The following is a 17385-nucleotide window of genomic DNA, read 5'->3' on the forward strand; positions in this document are numbered from 1 at the left end:
CGAAGGGTTTATGTACGATGACCTTTAATACCGATTCATGCCACGAACCGGTACTACAGGTGCTGGAGGGGCCCCAGACTGACAACATCCTGCCACCACAATCTTTAGTACCGGTTCGTGGCACGAACCGGTACTAAAGGTTCACCACGAACCGGTACTAATCAGAGCGGCCGGCTAGCCGTTGGAACCGACACTAATGGACACATTAGTGCCGGCTCAAAATCAAACCGGCACTAATGTGTCTCAAATTTGACCCTTTTTCTACTAGTGATGTAAGCATGTTGGACACAAAAAAAATTCAGTTTTTTAGTTTTTTTAATTTACTATTCATCAGGCGGTTTTGTGGCGGTCAAACCCGGTCAAGGTGCTCAAAACTTTGTTTAGAACCAAACTTATCCGGTTTTGAGACTTGAGGGACCAAATGTATACGAAAAAAATTTAAGGGACCAAGTTTATACTTTTTGGGAATTTGAGGGACCAAAAACATACTTTTCTCAATGAATAAACACCAGGATATAAACACGCAGATGAATCGGTCTGGTGGAAAAAGGAGACTACGGTAAGCCATGGATGGGTTTTGATTACTACCTCGTGGGGGGAGAGCTCAGCCTTCCAGGCGGCCTCCCTCTCGGTGACCTCGCGCTCGCGCTCCTGATGTAGCTCGGTATCTCCCGCTCCTTCATGGGGCGGTCCGGGACGTTCGCGTCCACAGCGCCTCCCGCATCTCCTTCACGAACCTGTCAACCAACTCCTTGATCCGCACTGTGTGCTCCCGGGATCTAAATCAAGAAGATTGGGGGAGATGAGGCTGGACGAGGTGGTGCTCGTGGGTGAGGGCGGCGACGGCCACCGCGGGCGAGGACGGAGTGAAGAGTCGGACAGGCAGCGCGGGGGGAGAGAGGGGTTGCGTGTGTGGGCTTCAATCCCGAGTAACCGGGGGAGGTCTCACGCTGGTTGGTGGCTACGCTCGAACCGGCCGGCGGCAGCAGCAGAAAACTAAGGAGAGGAAAAGCAGAAAAGCGAAGGGAGAAAGGGGTCGATTGATGCTGTAGAAAACTTCCCCACGAAGGCAACCTGCTAGACGGGCCAAATGTAACAAGCTGCCAAATCACTGGATCGTTTCTTTTCTCTTCTCCTATCGCTAGTTCTTTTTTCTTTTTTTTAGAAACTACCCTATTGCTAGCTGATTACCTGGACATCGCAAGACGTGGCTAACGCCAGGGACCGCTATTTGCGCAACGCGTGAAGTGTTTGATATGACTATGTCATTGTTTAAATTTTTGTGTACGTATATGTATGTTTTATTCAAACAGCACGCTGTATTTTAGCGCGCCTGCTGAAGTGCTATAGCGGCGCGCTAAAATTTGCAGCGCCTGATGAAGCAACTGCCTACTCAAGCGCAAAAACAGCCGTTGCGCGCGCTGTAAAAAAGATTAGCGCTTGTGTTGGAAATGCTCTTATATGCCTTTGCCTACATGTAGGAGAAAGATAAGAAAGAACTAGAGAAATGGGCTCTCAAGCGGTAGCTCTCACATCTACACATGCTCCCAACAAGTCTCAAAACCGGATAAATTTGGTCCGAAATAAAGTTTTGAGCACCTTGACCGGGTTTGACCGCCACAAACCGCCTGATGAACAGTAAATTAAAAAAAACATAAAAAACTGAATTTTTTTTTGGTGTCCAACATGCTTACATGCGCAAGGTACGATCAAATTTTCGTTGTCTTTCGACACTCGAGGAGCTCGTGGCAAAAAAACCAAAATATCTACATCCGTTGAATCGTAAATTCGAAAAAAATTAAACAATCTGAATTTTGTTGGGGTCTGATATGCTTACATGCATAAGGTGCGACCAAAATTTCGTGGTCTTTCGACACTCAAGGACCTCGTGGCACCTCAAGCGTGGGTGCACCCGATATATTCCCGTGTGGCGTGCGTATAGGAGAGCAGCCGAAGACTGTTTCCAACAGTAACGATGACACTGCCGCACACAGGAACCTATGTGGTGGACCTTTTTAATCAGCAATCCATCTCTTCACGTGCAACCAATATTGCATCATGCAAAGTTCTAGACTGTGTCAACATTTATGATGGGCCCTTGGAACCAGAACCGTGCGTGGAGCACCCAGGCTCCAATGCTGAGCAGCAACACCCCACCAACAGCTACGGGGGTATAGTTGAAGTCATCCTTTGCCACCAGGTACGCCACCGGCAAAGAGAAGAGCACGGTGACGAAGGCAAAGCACGGCAGCCCATCCGACGGCGACCCCATACTGGCCAAGGTGAAACGGCCCTGGTAGGAACGACTTCCGGGCAGTGGTCACCCGGAAGAAGATGGGCAGCGCGTAGGAGATGTACAACCCTATCGCCGTGATCGACGCCATTGCCTGAAATGCCACCTGGCTCCCCAAAGACTGCATGCACATGCCGAAAATATGAGTCACCAAGCTATGTATGTTAAGAGATGACACATGGGAGAAAAATTGTGTGCCGTCACGTACAGTGAGCGCCATGGTGAAAGGATCGAGAAGATGTGTCTAGAGAGGGGGTGATTAGACACTAAGTGAGAAAAGTAGCAGTTTTTAATTTCCTTAAATTTGAGTGGAGTTTTGGCACAAGTTTAACATTCACAATACATAACAAGTAAGCATGCGAAGAGTATATGAGCAGCGGAAAGTAAAACATGCAACTTGCGAGAAATGTAAAGGGATGGGATTGGAGTATGCAAACGCAATTTGGAGACACGGAGATTTTTTAGACGTGGTTCCAATAGTTGGTGCTATCGTACATCCACGTTGATGGAGACTTCAACCCACGAAGGGTAACGGCTGCGCGAGTCCACGGAGGGCTCCACCCATGAAAGGTCCACGAAGAAGCAACCTTGTCTATCCCAACATGGCCGTCGCCCACGAAGGACTTGCCTCACTAGGGTAGATATTCACGAAGTAGGCGATGTCCTTGCCCTTACAAACTCCTTGGTTCAACTCCACAATCCTGTCGGAGGCTCCCAAGTGACACCTAGCCAATCTAGGAGACACCACTCTCCAAGAAGTAACAAATGTTGTGTTGATCACGAACTCCTTGCTCTTGTGCTTCAAATGATAATCTCCCCAACACTCAACTCTCTCTCACATGATTTGGATTTGGTGGAAAAAAGATTTGAGTGGAAAGCAACTTGGGGAAGGCTAGAGATCAAGATTCATATGGTAGGAGTGGAATATCTTGACCTCAACACAAGTGTAGGTGGTTCTCTCTCAGAAAATGTAAGTTGGAAGTGTAGGCATGTTCTGATGGCTCTCTCCAGGAATGAAGAGTGGGTGGAGGGGTATATATAGCCTCCACACAAAATCTAAGAGTTACACACAACTTACCAAACTCGGTGGGACTGAATCATGAAACTCGGTCGGACCGATTTAGCAAATAATGTGACCGTTAGGATTTTCGGTAGGACCGACATGTCAACTAGATGGGACCGATATGGTTAGGGTTAGGGCATAACGTAATCTCGGTGAGACCGATTACACAAACTCGGTGGGACCGATTTTGGTAATAAGGTAACCAGAGATTGGTCAGGCAAACTCGGTGGGACCGATTTGCTCATCTCGGTGAGACCGAAACGTTACGAAGAGGAACAGAGAGTTTGCATTGTCAGCTCGGTAGGACCGATTATACAAACTCGGTGGGACCAATTTTGGTAATGGATACATACAGAGAGACTATAGTCCCATATCGGTGAGACCGAGATCCCTATCAGTGAGACCGAAAAGACTAGGGTTGTGGCAGTGGCTATGTCAACTGAACTCGGTGGCACCGGATAGACAAATTCAGTAGGGCCGAGTTTGACTTTTGGTTTGGGACATATGTGGATGTGAGAAAGTTGGTGAGGGCTTTGGAGCATACCACTAAGCACTTTGAGCAAGCAAGCCATTAAGCAACACCTCATCCCCTCTTGATAGTATTGGCTTTTCCTATAGACTCAATGTGATCTTGGATCACTAAAATAGAAAAAGTAGAGTCTTGTGCTTTGAGCTTGACCCAATCCTTTGTCTTTAGCGTCTTGAAGGGGTTCCACATCCTCTGGTCCATGCCATCCCATTGTTGAACTTATCTGAAACATACTAGGTAAAGGTATTAGTCCAACAAGAGATATGTTGACATAAATTACCAAAATCACCGAGGAAGCACTTGTGCTTTCAATCTCCCCCTTTTTGGTAATTGATGACAACATACATCAAAGATTTAGATAAAGATATATAGAGAATAACAAGTAAAGCTTTGGAAAGACATATAACATGCATAGGCTCCCCCTATATGTATGCAATCATGTAAATATGGAATATAGGAGCATGTGAATGCACAAGCATGACAGAGTAAGCAATGTGTTACATGTATCTTGGCTATATGCATCAGAGAAAAAGATGTGAATATGGGAAATGTACCTTCATGCTCATGAGTCCTTCTTGCAAACAGTATGTACATCAGCAAGAGATCCTCATACACATGACTGTGATGCATATACTTACCTTGTGGTCTTGAGTTGGCTTAGGATGGAATGAACCTGCGTAAACAAGGTTAGATAACACAGATGCACCTACTAGCCAGAGCAAACAAAAGAAACCACAAGAATACCAAGACTGGGATGACATGTAGAGAGTGAGTACTGAGTACCCCATTGGATATAGACATGTACCCAAAGGTAAAGATGTGCACTGAATTCAAGGATTTCCTTCCCTTAGATGTCTTGCTCCCACTGAATCTAGCATGGGATACTGAGAGAAGATAGGGAACATAAAATCAGAGCTCAAATAAAAGAAACAGAGCTAATGCAGACAAACAGATATGAACATGTCTTTCCCCTCTTAAAGACATGTGACTTCTCTCCTCTTGAACATCAAGCACCTAGGGTCCTTGAACATTACTCTCTCTCTCCCTTGAGTATTCTCTCCCCCTATAGATATGATTAAGCTTTGATGTGATCTCTCTCTCCCCCTTTGACATCAATTTCCAAGAAGGGTTCTTCTGGATTTTTCTTACAAATGGGTTTGGTCCTTGAGGCACAAAACAAAGTAGTAAGGCTAAAGTGATGATGGTAGAGGACAAGATTCATTGAGTGGAGCTGGAACAAAAGAATTTAGGAATAAGTGGCAAGGTGTTTTTCCTGTTGTGAAATCGGTGACACTGATTTGTGTGCTTTGGTTGCACCAAAAGATTTCGGTTGGACCGAACACATCAGACCGGTGTGACCGAGTTCATGACAGAGAGAACACATGTAACCTCAGCTCACTAGACAAGTAAGATCTCACAAGGACTTGCAAAGAATTAACTGAAGGATAAAACACAAAAAGGAACAGAGACCTAGATGAAGTTATGAGACAAATATGCATGGAACAAATGCAAGAGCACAGAAAAGAAAATGAGAGAACCTCATCTAGAATTGGTCGGCGACAAAGTCACCTATGTTAGAGTATATTGACATAGGAGTCAAGTGAATTCACTTGATCATAGGTCATACTCATCGTTTAAGCTCAAAATGGGGTTACCGTTTTTCCTTTAAGCATTTGATGGATTCTCATCTTGTTGAGTTGCTTTGACTCATGACTCGGAGTAAAGCTTCTCTAAGATGGAATAACATACCTTGGGTGGTGGTGTTGATTGTGGACATGTAGTTGAACTTGTGTGGATTGCTCAAAGTTGATGTAGCTCATCAAGAATTGGGAGCACCACTTGGAGTGTGAATTCATCTACCTACATCTGTTAGTTTTGCAAGGAAGAGCACTTGTGTATCCAAAATGACAATTATAATGTTCGAAACTGAATATGTCATAGGATATGTTAGAAGGGTTGTGTGCTTCCTTGTCTTCATCCACCATTGTGTGGAGACTTGATGATGTAGAGATTTGCTCAAGATGTGAGTGGGTTGCAATCTCATATATTTAGATTCATCCAAGTTCCTACAAGGGTTAGATAGCATGCAAGGGTGCAAATATATCCAAGACATTTAAATAGCAACATGAGAAAAAATATCAAGGATTAGTCATAGGCTCATGCCTTGCATGTATCCAAATGGAGTTCCTACTCCAAGTTTGAAGCATCAATGATGTTCAATTGACCTCTTAACCTGCAAAACACATTCTCATCAAGTGGTTTAGTGAATATATCCGCTAATTGTTTATCGGTGCGAACATGCTTAAGATTAATGTCCCCTTTGGCAACATGATCTCGAATGAAATGATGACGAACTTCAATATGCTTAGTTCGAGAATGTTGCAGGGATTGTGAGCAATCTTGATAGCACTTTCATTGTCACAAAGTAATGGAACATGTTTCACATATATCCCATAATCCTTAAGAGTTTGGGTCATCTAAAGTAATTGAGCACAACATGATCCAGCGGCAATGTATTCCACTTCGGCGGTGGATAAGGATACCGAGTTTTGTTTCTTGGAAGACCAAGACACAAGAGATCTACCAAGAAATTGACAAGTACCTGAAGTGGACTTTCTATCAACCTTGTCACCGGCATAGTCCGAGTCGGAGTAGCCAACAAGATTGAAAGATGCCCTCTTTGGATACCAAATGCCAAACTTTGGTGTATGAATTAAGTATCTCACTATCCTTTTCACGGTCTTAAGATGACATTCTTTAGGAGCCGCTTGATATCGTGCACACATGCACACACTTAGCATAATATCGGGACGTGAAGCACATAGATATAACAATGAACCAATCATAGAGTGATAAACTTTTTTATCAGCAGGTTTATCGTCCTTAGTCAAGTCAAGATGTCCACTAGTAGGCATGGGTGTACTCATACCTTTGCATTCTTGCATATTGAACTTCTCGAACAAGTCCTTGGTGTACCTCATTTGACAGACAAAGGTGCCTTCCTTAGTTTGCTTAATTTGCAAACCAAGAAAGAACTTGAGTTCACTCATCATAGACATCTCAAACTTCTCCGACATTAAATTCCCAAACTTCTCACTAAAATGAGGGTTAGTTGATCCAAATATAATATCATCGACCTAAATTTGGCACACAAATAATTCTCCATTAACCCTTTTAATGAAAAGAGTAGAATCAATCTTTCCAATCTCAAAGCCTTTTTCAACAAGGAACTTGGTTAAGCATTTATACCAAGCTCTAGGAGCTTGTTTAAGACCATAAAGGGCTTTGTGAAGTTTGTAAACAAGATTAGGGTTCTTAGGATTGACAAAGACGGGAGGTTGCTTAACATAAACTTCCTCCTCTATTTCACCATTTAGAAAAGCACTTTTAATGTCCATTTGGTACAAGGTGATATCATGGTGATTAGTATAGGCAAGTAAGATGCGAATGGACTCAAGTCTAGCAACGGGGCCGTATGTCTCACCATAGTCCATACCTTCGACTTGAGTGTAGCCTTGGGCGACGAGACATGCTTTGTTGCGAACTACTTGTCCATCTTCATCTTGCTTGTTGTGAAACACCCATTTTGTACCAATGATGTTGTGGTTGTTGTCGGGCTTCTCAACCAATGTCCAAACTTGATTTCTCTCAAAGTTGTGTAGCTCTTTGTCGGTGTCAAAACCGGCGGATCTCGGGTAGGGGGTACCAAGCAGTGCGTCTTAGGATCAATGGTAACAGGAGGCAAGGGACACAATGTTTACCCAGGTTCGGGCCCTCTCGATGGAGGTAAAACCCTACTCCTGCTTGATTAATATTGATGATATGGGTAGTACAAGAGTTGATCTACCACGAGATCAGAGAGGCTAAACCCTATAAGCTAGCCTATGGTATGATTGTTGTTGTATATCTCTATCGACTAGCCTGGCCCCGGTTTATATAATGCACCAGAGGTCTAGGATAACAAGAGTCCTAGCCGAATACGCGGTGGGGGAGGAGTCCTTGTCTTGATCGCCAAGTCTTGTGGATTCTTCCTTGTATGCGGCAGCTGTCCGGACTGGCCCATGAGTATACGGCCATGGGGGTCCTCGGCCCAATCCAACTGATCAGGAGACAACGCGTTGAGTACCCCCTAGTCCAGGACACCGTCAGTAGCCCCCTGAACCGGTCTTCAAGTTAGGGATGCTCCTCGATTCTTCCGAACTGTTCTTCATCTTCAGTCGTCGGTTTTGAAAACTGGTTCAACAAATCTTCTCATCTTCGATCTTGAGGATCGCCGAAATGCATTCGACGAGTTTACACGTCGGGTATCCGAGGAGCCCCTTTAAGCTTCCGGCGTTTATCAATGCCTTGTTATTTTTATGCCATGCCTCGGGTTTGAAGTTATTCCCAGGAGGCAGTGTCCTCTTGCGTCCGAGCTCCAACGCCGGACCGCATTCGAGGTATCTTTTGCAGCCGAGCACCAATGCCGGACTGCTTCCCAGCTCTAATGCCGGACTATGTATCCGAGCTCCAACGTCGGACTGTATCCGAGCTCCAACGCCAGACTATATCCGAGGTGTCGTAAATCACCTTAGTTCAAAGAAGTTTGAAGGAGTTTAGCCGAGCTTAACGCCAGAAATGCCCTCTATGGAGCCAGCCACTAGCGCCCGAGCTTTATGACGGACTGCTTCCGAGGTGGTGCACCACCCCAAATGTGGGCCGATTTTTGTCAATATTTTTGATTGGTGCAATTTATTCTCTACCGAGATACATAGCCAGTAGCCCTCAAGGTGGGTATCTGTCTAAAACCCGAGATGCCCATGAAGGATGACATAAGACCGCTGATCCCCGTAGCTGCTGAGACTCAGGTTGATTTGCAAAATCGGTCTGAGGATCAAGTCCTAGCTCGGCAGAATACTTCGGGACACAAAAAGCGCCGTGCTCAGTCCTCAAGACTCAGGTTGGGTGCGGCCGACCAACCCGAGGATCAAAATCTCCTCGGAGACTGTATTACACTTAAAATTTTCTGCATTGGACAGGCAATGCAGTAGCCCCGGAGACACTGGTCGGGTGGCAACACCAGATCAGGGGATCGATGTGCCACTTTAATATTTGTAAATAATAAGCCCGAAGCCCAGTAGCCCCCGAGCCTTAATGCGGGCAAGGGAGGCCGAATTAAGGATCGATATCCATAGTAAAATCACAAATTATGTGTAATGACTCTATGTATCCAAGTACTTTACGTCATTAATGCTCGGATCCGTATTGTACAAAACTTTGTTGACCGACCATCAGCTTCCACCTCCTCGGCCAATAGTCGAGGAGTGTTTGTCCTACTTTATAAAGCCTTTATGAGGGCAAAGATTTACAACAAACAAGGCAATCTGGCCATACGGTTTTATAAACAAAGGTACGCGGAGAGATATGTTATATTACTGTTTAACAGAAGAAATGTCTTCCAAAGAAAATAGTCCCGCTATCGGTTCCTTTCTTTGGGTTGTCATGCTAAGCATGATCATGAAACCTCAGCTCCAATGTAAGAGCAAAATATCGAGGATTTAGTTTGGGAGGCCAGTTAATAGCCCCCGGTAGTGTTCGGCGACAGTCAAGGTCAAGCCGTAAACACTTCGGCCATTGTTATGAATGGCCGTCGTTTAACACCGTCATTGGATCGCCGACCAGTTTACGCTTATTGTGACAATCAGTTTTCGGCTTTCTCCACTGAGGTACTTAACCATGTGAGCTAGAAGCACAATCGCAGTGGTTCTCCCTTTGCACACCTAGCCGAACAAAGCGGAACATAGGAGGCAAGCGCAGGAGCCGGGCAACCCAACTATTGATCGAAGACACAATTCAAAACCGATGCATATATTACAATATCCGAGAATGTTTTTGCCGAATCTCTAAAGGTGTCCAGCGTTGCACTGCGAGACTTGTGCTGAAAACACACAAATAGTTTAAAAGTGCCATGGGCTCGAAAAGACAAAAAACTTATTCAAAAGGTTAATGTCCGAACTAGATCAAGTGTTCGGTGCCAATCCGAAAATTGGACTTTAGAAAAAAAGTTGCTTCTGCCGTGCTTTAACATGACACATCCTATCTCAAAACTTCAAGCGGGTCAGCCTACGACTTCAACCTCCTATCCCGAAGGCGGAGTACTTCTTACTAGGCAAGTTTAGCAAACTAAACTCTAGCGGCTTTGAGAGAGAAATTAGGCTCCCCGGCTAGTGACCGCACACTTGTGTCGAAAAAAGGAGTGATAAATAATAATAAAAACTTTGCAACGACTAAGAAGAAAAACACTTATCATAAAACGGCTCATATAAATTTAAGAGCCCCCAAGTGACTTGGGTAAAAGAATGATTGTATGTACCGAAGTACTTATATCATATCTATGTTCAACCGAACTTTAAACGCGTCTTAACCGACCGTCGGCTTCTCTCTCTTCAGTCAAGGACCGAAAAGTGTTATGTACTCCATCTGTCGAGAATATCGACGGTGTTTCCAATAACCAGGCAATCAGGCCATAAGGCTGTAACAGACAAAGCGCGCTCAGGGAACTTATGATATATTAGTGCGAAGAGTAAGAAGCATCTTCGAAGAAAAAAAGTACCCCCACCGATACCTTTCTTTGGTGCTCATTGTTATTATGAGACTTATGCAATAGATTTTTTGTACTCATGAGTTCCGTTATGTGCCGACCATGATTGAAAACAATAAGAGCGCTAGCTTTTGGCTTCACCCAGTCTGAGGTCCGGCTCGGGTGACCCGATCATGACAATCGCAGAGGTGCTCCCTTTACTCCCTAGCCGAACAATCGGGAACGTAGGGGTAAGCACAGGATCCAGGCAACCCAGCTTGCAAATCGCTTAAGTCAATATGGTGCATATTATGGCGTAATACACGAACAAGGAACGAAGCCGTACAAGTATAACCATATGCAAGAGGAAAAAGCTTCATGAAGGAAGCCCCCAAGTAAACGGGGTATTTGAATTTGCGCGTCACAAACAAAGTTTGGCAAGGAAATTTTTACAAGCAACTTTTTTTCAAAAAAGTATAATGCTTGGCCGAGCCGAACACAAGTTAAAAATTTAAAACTTTAAGCATGAAGACAATTTAGCTGGTTAATGTGTTCAGTATTGATGACGCGGTCCGAGCTTGATGCGGGACAAGGTTCCATCCCCGAGCCGGTCCCGAGGTGGCGGAGCAAAGAGCTCGGCACTCCGAAGTGGTGACATAGCACGGTCAATGCAGGACGGCAGGGTGATGCCGAAGTCCCTGGCATGGGGTAATGAAGTGTTGACGAAGCCCCCCGTCCAGCCGAGGTGACGCCAAAGGATATAGTCCGGCTGGATCATTTTCCTGTGCACAAAAAATAGTGCAAGCCGGAGATAATAGTAATAATAATAAAAAAGAATTATTGCATAACAAATAATTTATGCAAAGTGAGTAATAAAAGAAATATGGCCTGGCGCCGAAGTCAGTGTCGATGCAGGGCGGCGGCGTGTTGCGGTAAAGGCATGGCAAGGCCTGAATTCACAGGTCGGTTCGAGTTCCGGATGCGGCCTTCGCCGGACTATGTACGGAAACTGACCGAACCACCATGCGACCTTGTTAATGCGGCCACCATTTGATAGACCTGCGTATATATGACGGAAAAACCAGAGTAATAATTCATTGGGAAGAATGAACCCTAACAAACAAAAAATACTAGGATTAATAGCACCTGGCTTATTTGTTGTAGCAATCCGAAGAAAGGTGATTCCCAAAATTGGGACTCGATCCGCACACCTATCGCCTGATGGGCGATAAAGCAACGGCATGGCGATGCTGGCAAAGGTTGGCTCGCCGAGGCAAAGCCCTTGGTCCAGCTAACGTGACGGAGCTGGTCGGCCAGCGACGCCGAAGTCTCCGGAGTAGGTTGATGAAGAGATGATGAAGCCCCCGGTCCAGCGATGCAGGTCATGACGTGGTCGATGCCGGCTTGATGAAGTGACCGTGTGGCGATGCAGGTGTGCCCGCTCCGTGTAATCCGTGGGGCAGCGATGTTGGTGACGATTTATCCTTCGCGATGCCGAGCTATTGTTCGGCTGGCCGAGATGATGATCCGAAGAAATTGAGCTCGGTTCAACAAAGCGATGACATGTCGAACGCAGGTCGGTCGCCGTGGAGTGATGTTGTCGGGCTGTTTTGACGCCGGCGCGACGGTGAAGTTCGTATTGCAAGAATACTTTTAATGCTACTGGGATGTGTTTGAGAATAAAACACAACACTCCATACGAAAACTTCCTTCAAAAGGGATGTCCGAGATCCCGTTCATAAAGAAGATGAATTCGGGTCGGATTCGTTCTCGCGCAGAAAACAGATCCAAAAAGTGATGCACTAATCGGAAGTTTCCCGGAGTTCGGACGGTCGGATCGAGCTGAATTTTTGGCCGGTGGTAGATATGGGAATTCCGCAGCAAATCAACGGTTGGATCCTCCAAAGGGCATCCGAGCTAGATGCTGGTGATACCACGCCCTAAACTCGTCCGGATTCTCGTCCAGATTCAACAGGGCTCCGGTATATCGGAGATTGCCGGAGATTCCTCCATCGGAACTCGATGAAATTTTTACAGGGTTGCTGTAGACTTAATTCCGCATAATTCCACCGAATTAATCGTTTAAGCGACACTTGAGGAGGCGGTGGCGGCGGATACAAGTTTGCTGTCCAGAAAAACAGCACGGTCGCCTGAGGGCAATGTTGATGTTGAGCCTCTGAGCTCCATTGATGACTCCTCCATGATCTTGATAGAGATCGAAGTTGGTGTTGATGAAGGCCTTCATCCGAACATGACGATCGGAGGTAGGAAGCAGTCCTCGGTCAAACCAAGGTGACCAGTCGAGCTGGTGACGAAGAAGCCTATGTCGCAGTTGACCTGCAGTCGAGCCATTGATCCTTTCGCCGATCACACAGCGGAACTCTCAATGAAAGCACCAATGTCGGTGTCAAAACCGGCGGATCTCGGGTAGGGGGTCCCAAGCAGTGCATCTTAGGATCAATGGTAACAGGAGGCAAGGGACACAATGTTTACCCAGGTTCGGGACCTCTCGATGGAGGTAAAACCCTACTCCTGCTTGATTAATATTGATGATATGGGTAGTACAAGAGTTGATCTACCACGAGATCAGGGAGGCTAAACCCTAAAAGCTAGCCTATGGTATGATTGTTGTTGTATATCTCTATCGACTAGCCTGGCCCCGGTTTATATAATGCACCAGAGGCCTAGGATAACAAGAGTCCTAGCCGAATACGCCGGTGGGGGAGGAGTCCTTGTCTTGATCGCCAAGTCTTGTGGATTCTTCCTTGTATGCGGTTGCTGTCCGGACTGGCCCATGAGTATACGGCCATGGGGGTCCTTGGCCCAATCCAACTGATCGGGAGACGACGCGTTGAGTAGCCCCTAGTCCAGGACACCGTCACTCTTCATGCATGGCGTTTATCCAATCCAGATCTTCCAATGCTTCTTCGACCTCCATAGGTTCAATGCTAGAGATGAATGAAGAGTGTTCACAAAAGTTAGCTAAACGAGTTTTAGAGCGAGTGATTCTCCCGGTTTCGATATCATTGTAGATTTGCTCGACGGGATGGTCTCTGGAAACTCTTGCTCGAACTCGGGAAAGCTTTTTCTTGGATCTTAGTGGAACATCTTCATCTTGTTCTTCTTCTTGGCCATCTTCATTGTCGTTGACGTTGTCGTTCTCTTGTCGTGGTGGAGAAGGAGGTTGTTGGTGTTCATCTTGGTGTACTTCCTCGTTTTATTCGTATTGGTGTGTCCCACTTATGGATGCTTCTATATCAACTCTTGGTTCACCTTGTCGTGTGGTAGAAGCTTCCTCTTGGACGGACGAGGTACTCTCCTTCATCTTCGTTGGACGAATCTTCCCAATAGACAAGTCTTGGATTGCTTCCGAAGGCTCTTTGTCTCCTACATCAATTGGCAATTGCTCTACTTGCGAGCCGTTAGATTCATCAAACTTCGCATCTACCTTCTCTTCAACCTTTCAGGTGAAATTATTGTAGACACGGTAAGTGTGAGAGTTTGAGCCATAACCAAGTAGGAAACCTTCATGAGATTTAGGAGCAAATTTAGAATGACGATGCTTATCAAGAATGTAGCACTTTGAGCCGAATACTCAAAAGTATCCAACTTGGGGTTTGTTACAGGTGAGGAGCTCGTATGCCGTCTTTCCGAGTAGCTTGTGAAGATACAAGTGATTTGTAGCATGACAAGCTGTCTCAACCGCTTCTGCCCAAAAGTGCTTCAGCGTCTTGTACTCATCAAGCATCGTTCTCGCCAATTCCATGAGCGTCCGGTTCATCCTCTCAACAACTCCATTTTGTTGAGGTGTGTACGTAGCCGAGAACTCATGTGAAATCCCTTCTTCGTCAAGAAAGGTGTCCACATTTGCGTTCTTGAACTCCGTTCCGTTGTCGCTCCGAACCTTCTTGATCTTCACTTCAAATTGGTTTTGGGCCTTCCTCGCGAAGTTTTTGAAGATCTTTTGGACCTGCGATTTATCATCGAGAAAGAACACCCACTTAAGTCTTGAAAAATCATCAACTATAACTAGACCAAAAGAATTTCCACCGAGACTTTTGTAGGTGTTGGGACCAAAAAGATCCATGTGAAGTAGCTCGAGTGGCCTCCTTGTGGTCATGATGTTCTTCACGGGATGCCTTCCTCCAACCTGTTTACCTGCTTGACAAGCATTGCAAAGTCTATCCTTATCAAATATGACATCGTTAACGCCAAGGATATGATTTCCTTTAATAAGCTTGTCAAGGTTTCGCATGCCCACATGACCTAAACGTCTATGCCATAACCAACCTTTAGAGGATTTAGTAATAAAGCAAGTTCTAGGTTGAGCCTTTTTAGTGAAATCAACAATGTAATTGTCACCTCTACGAATACCGTAAAGACTAGTTTATGATTATCTCTATGAAACACTTGGCAATCTACTTCAGTAAATAAGACATTGAAGCCGAAATCAGCAAGTCTAGATACTGAAAGTAAATTGTATCCAAGAGATTCAATGAGCATGACATTTTGTATGGAGCTATCATGTGAGATGGCCACCTTACCGAGGCCGACCACCTTACCCTTTGAGTTATCACCGAAAGTGGCATACTTTCGAGGGCCGTCATTATCTACAAGCTCACGAAACATATCTTTATCTCCGGTCATGTGATTGGTACATCCACTATCAAGAACCCGTCCCTTTCCTCCTGCCATATATCCCTGAAGATTTGCCATAAGACCAAAGTGTATCATTGCATCATCAAAATCAAAGTCACTATCATCATCCTCATCATAGTATCCATGTTCAACATCGTCATGTGGTGGATCAATTCCTACAGAGGGTAATTCGTTAGAGTGAGTTTGACAATGATCTTCGTTATGAATTCTAGTAGCTTCAGAAATAATATTGCTAATAATTCCAACATCTCCTTTGGCACGCATAAGATTTGTAAGCTTAAATAGACAATCACCAAACATAGGATCATTGGAATTCATCTTACTCAAGGCAATAGACTTATGGAGAATTTCATCTAGATTTTTCAAGGAATAATTTGGAAATCGTTCCTCAGGAAATTTCCATATGGTGTAGGCACACTTAAGAGTAGGCAAGCAACCTATCAAGTTTCTAGGCAAACCTCTAGTGATAAGATCAATAGTTCTAAGATTGCGAATCATGTCAATTGACACATCAAGAGTAGGATGCATAGGATCAACATGAGGTGCGCAAGGGCTAGCAATGTACTTGTTCAAATGATATTTATTGAAAATCACAAGCATCTCATTTTTCCACTCATGAAAGTACTCCCCATCAAGTATATGCACTCTATGTCTAAGACTTCCCAAAGTAGACTCATCCATCTTCCTCCAATGGTGATTAAACCAAGGCAATGGAGATCAATGCTCTGATACCAATTGAAAGGATCGAGAAGAGGTGTCTAGAGGGGGGTGATTAGACACTAAGTGAGAAAAGTAGCAGTTTTTAATTTCCTTAAGTTTGAGTGGAGTTTTGGCACAAGTTTAACATTCACAATACATAACAAGTAAGAATGCAAAGAGTATATGAGCAGCAGAAAGTAAAGCATGCAACTTGCAAGAATGTAAATGTATGGGATTGGAGTGTGCAAACACAATTTGGAGACACGGAGATTTTTGAGACGTGGTTCCGATAGGTGGTGCTATCGTACATCCACGTTGATGAAGACTTCAACCCACAAAGGGTAACGTCTGCGCGAGTCCACGGAGGGCTCCACCCACGAAGGGTCCATGAAGAAGCAACCTTGTCTATCCCACCATGGTTGTCGCCCACGAAAGACTTGCCTCACTAGGGTAGATCTTCACGAAGTAGGCGATCTCCTTGCCCTTACAAACTCCTTGGTTCAACTCCACAATCTTGTTGGAGGCTCCCAAGTGACACCTAGCCAATCTAGGTGACACCACTCTCCAAGAAGTAACAAATGGTGTGTTGATGATGAACTCCTGGCTCTTGTGCTTCAAATGATAGTCTCCCCAACATTCAACTCTCTCTCACAGGATTTGGATTTGGTGGAAAGAAGATTTGAGTGGAAAGCAACTTGGGGAAGGCTAGAGATCAAGATTCATATGGTAGGAATGGAATATCTTGACCTCAACACAAATGTAGGTGGTTCTCTCTCAGAAAATATAAGTTGGAAGTGTAGGCATGTTCTGATGGCTCTCTCCAGGAATGAAGAGTGGGTGGAGGGGTATATATAGCCTCCACACAAAATCTAACAGTTACACACAACTTACCAAACTTGGTGGGGCCGAATCGTGAAACTCGGTCGGACTGATTTAGCAAATAATGTGACCGTTAGGATTTTTGGTGGGACCGACATGTCAACTCGGTGGGACCGATATGGTTAGGGTTAGGGCATAACGTAATCTCAGTGAGACTGATTACACAAACTCGGTGGGACCGATTTTGGTAATAAGGTAACCAGAGAGTTGGCCAGGAAAACTCGATGGGACCGATTCGCTCATCTCGGTGAGACCGAAACGTTACGAAGAGGAACAGAGAGTTTGCATTGTAAGCTCAGTAGGGCCGATTACACAAACTCGGTGGGACCGATTTTGGTAATGGATACATACAGATAGATTACAATCCCATCTCGGTGAGACCGAGATCCCTATTAGTGAGACCGAAAAGACTAGGGTTTGTGGCAGCGGCTATGTCAACTGAACTCGGTGGCGCCGGGTAGAAAAATTCGGTAGGGCCGAGTTTGACTTTTGGTTTGGGACATATGTGGATGTGAGAAAGTGGTTGAGGGCTTTGGAGCATACCACTAAGCACTTTGAGCAAGCAAGCCATTAAGCAACACCTCATCCCCTCTTGATAGTATTGGCTTTTCCTATAGACTCAATGTGATCTTGCATCACTAAAATAAAAAAAGTAGAGTCTTGTGCTTTGAGCTTGAGCCAATCCTTTGTCCTTAGCGTCTTGA

General features: G+C 45.0%; 1 pseudogene; it reads right to left on the bottom strand.

The window, feature by feature from the left end:
• Positions 1-2068: 2068 nt before the first annotated feature.
• LOC119280088 overlaps positions 2069-17385 on the bottom strand; it is a 37456-nt pseudogene continuing 22139 nt past the window's right edge.

This window comes from Triticum dicoccoides, chromosome 3B, assembly GCF_002162155.2.
Source record: "Triticum dicoccoides isolate Atlit2015 ecotype Zavitan chromosome 3B, WEW_v2.0, whole genome shotgun sequence".
Taxonomy (NCBI): domain Eukaryota; kingdom Viridiplantae; phylum Streptophyta; class Magnoliopsida; order Poales; family Poaceae; genus Triticum; species Triticum dicoccoides.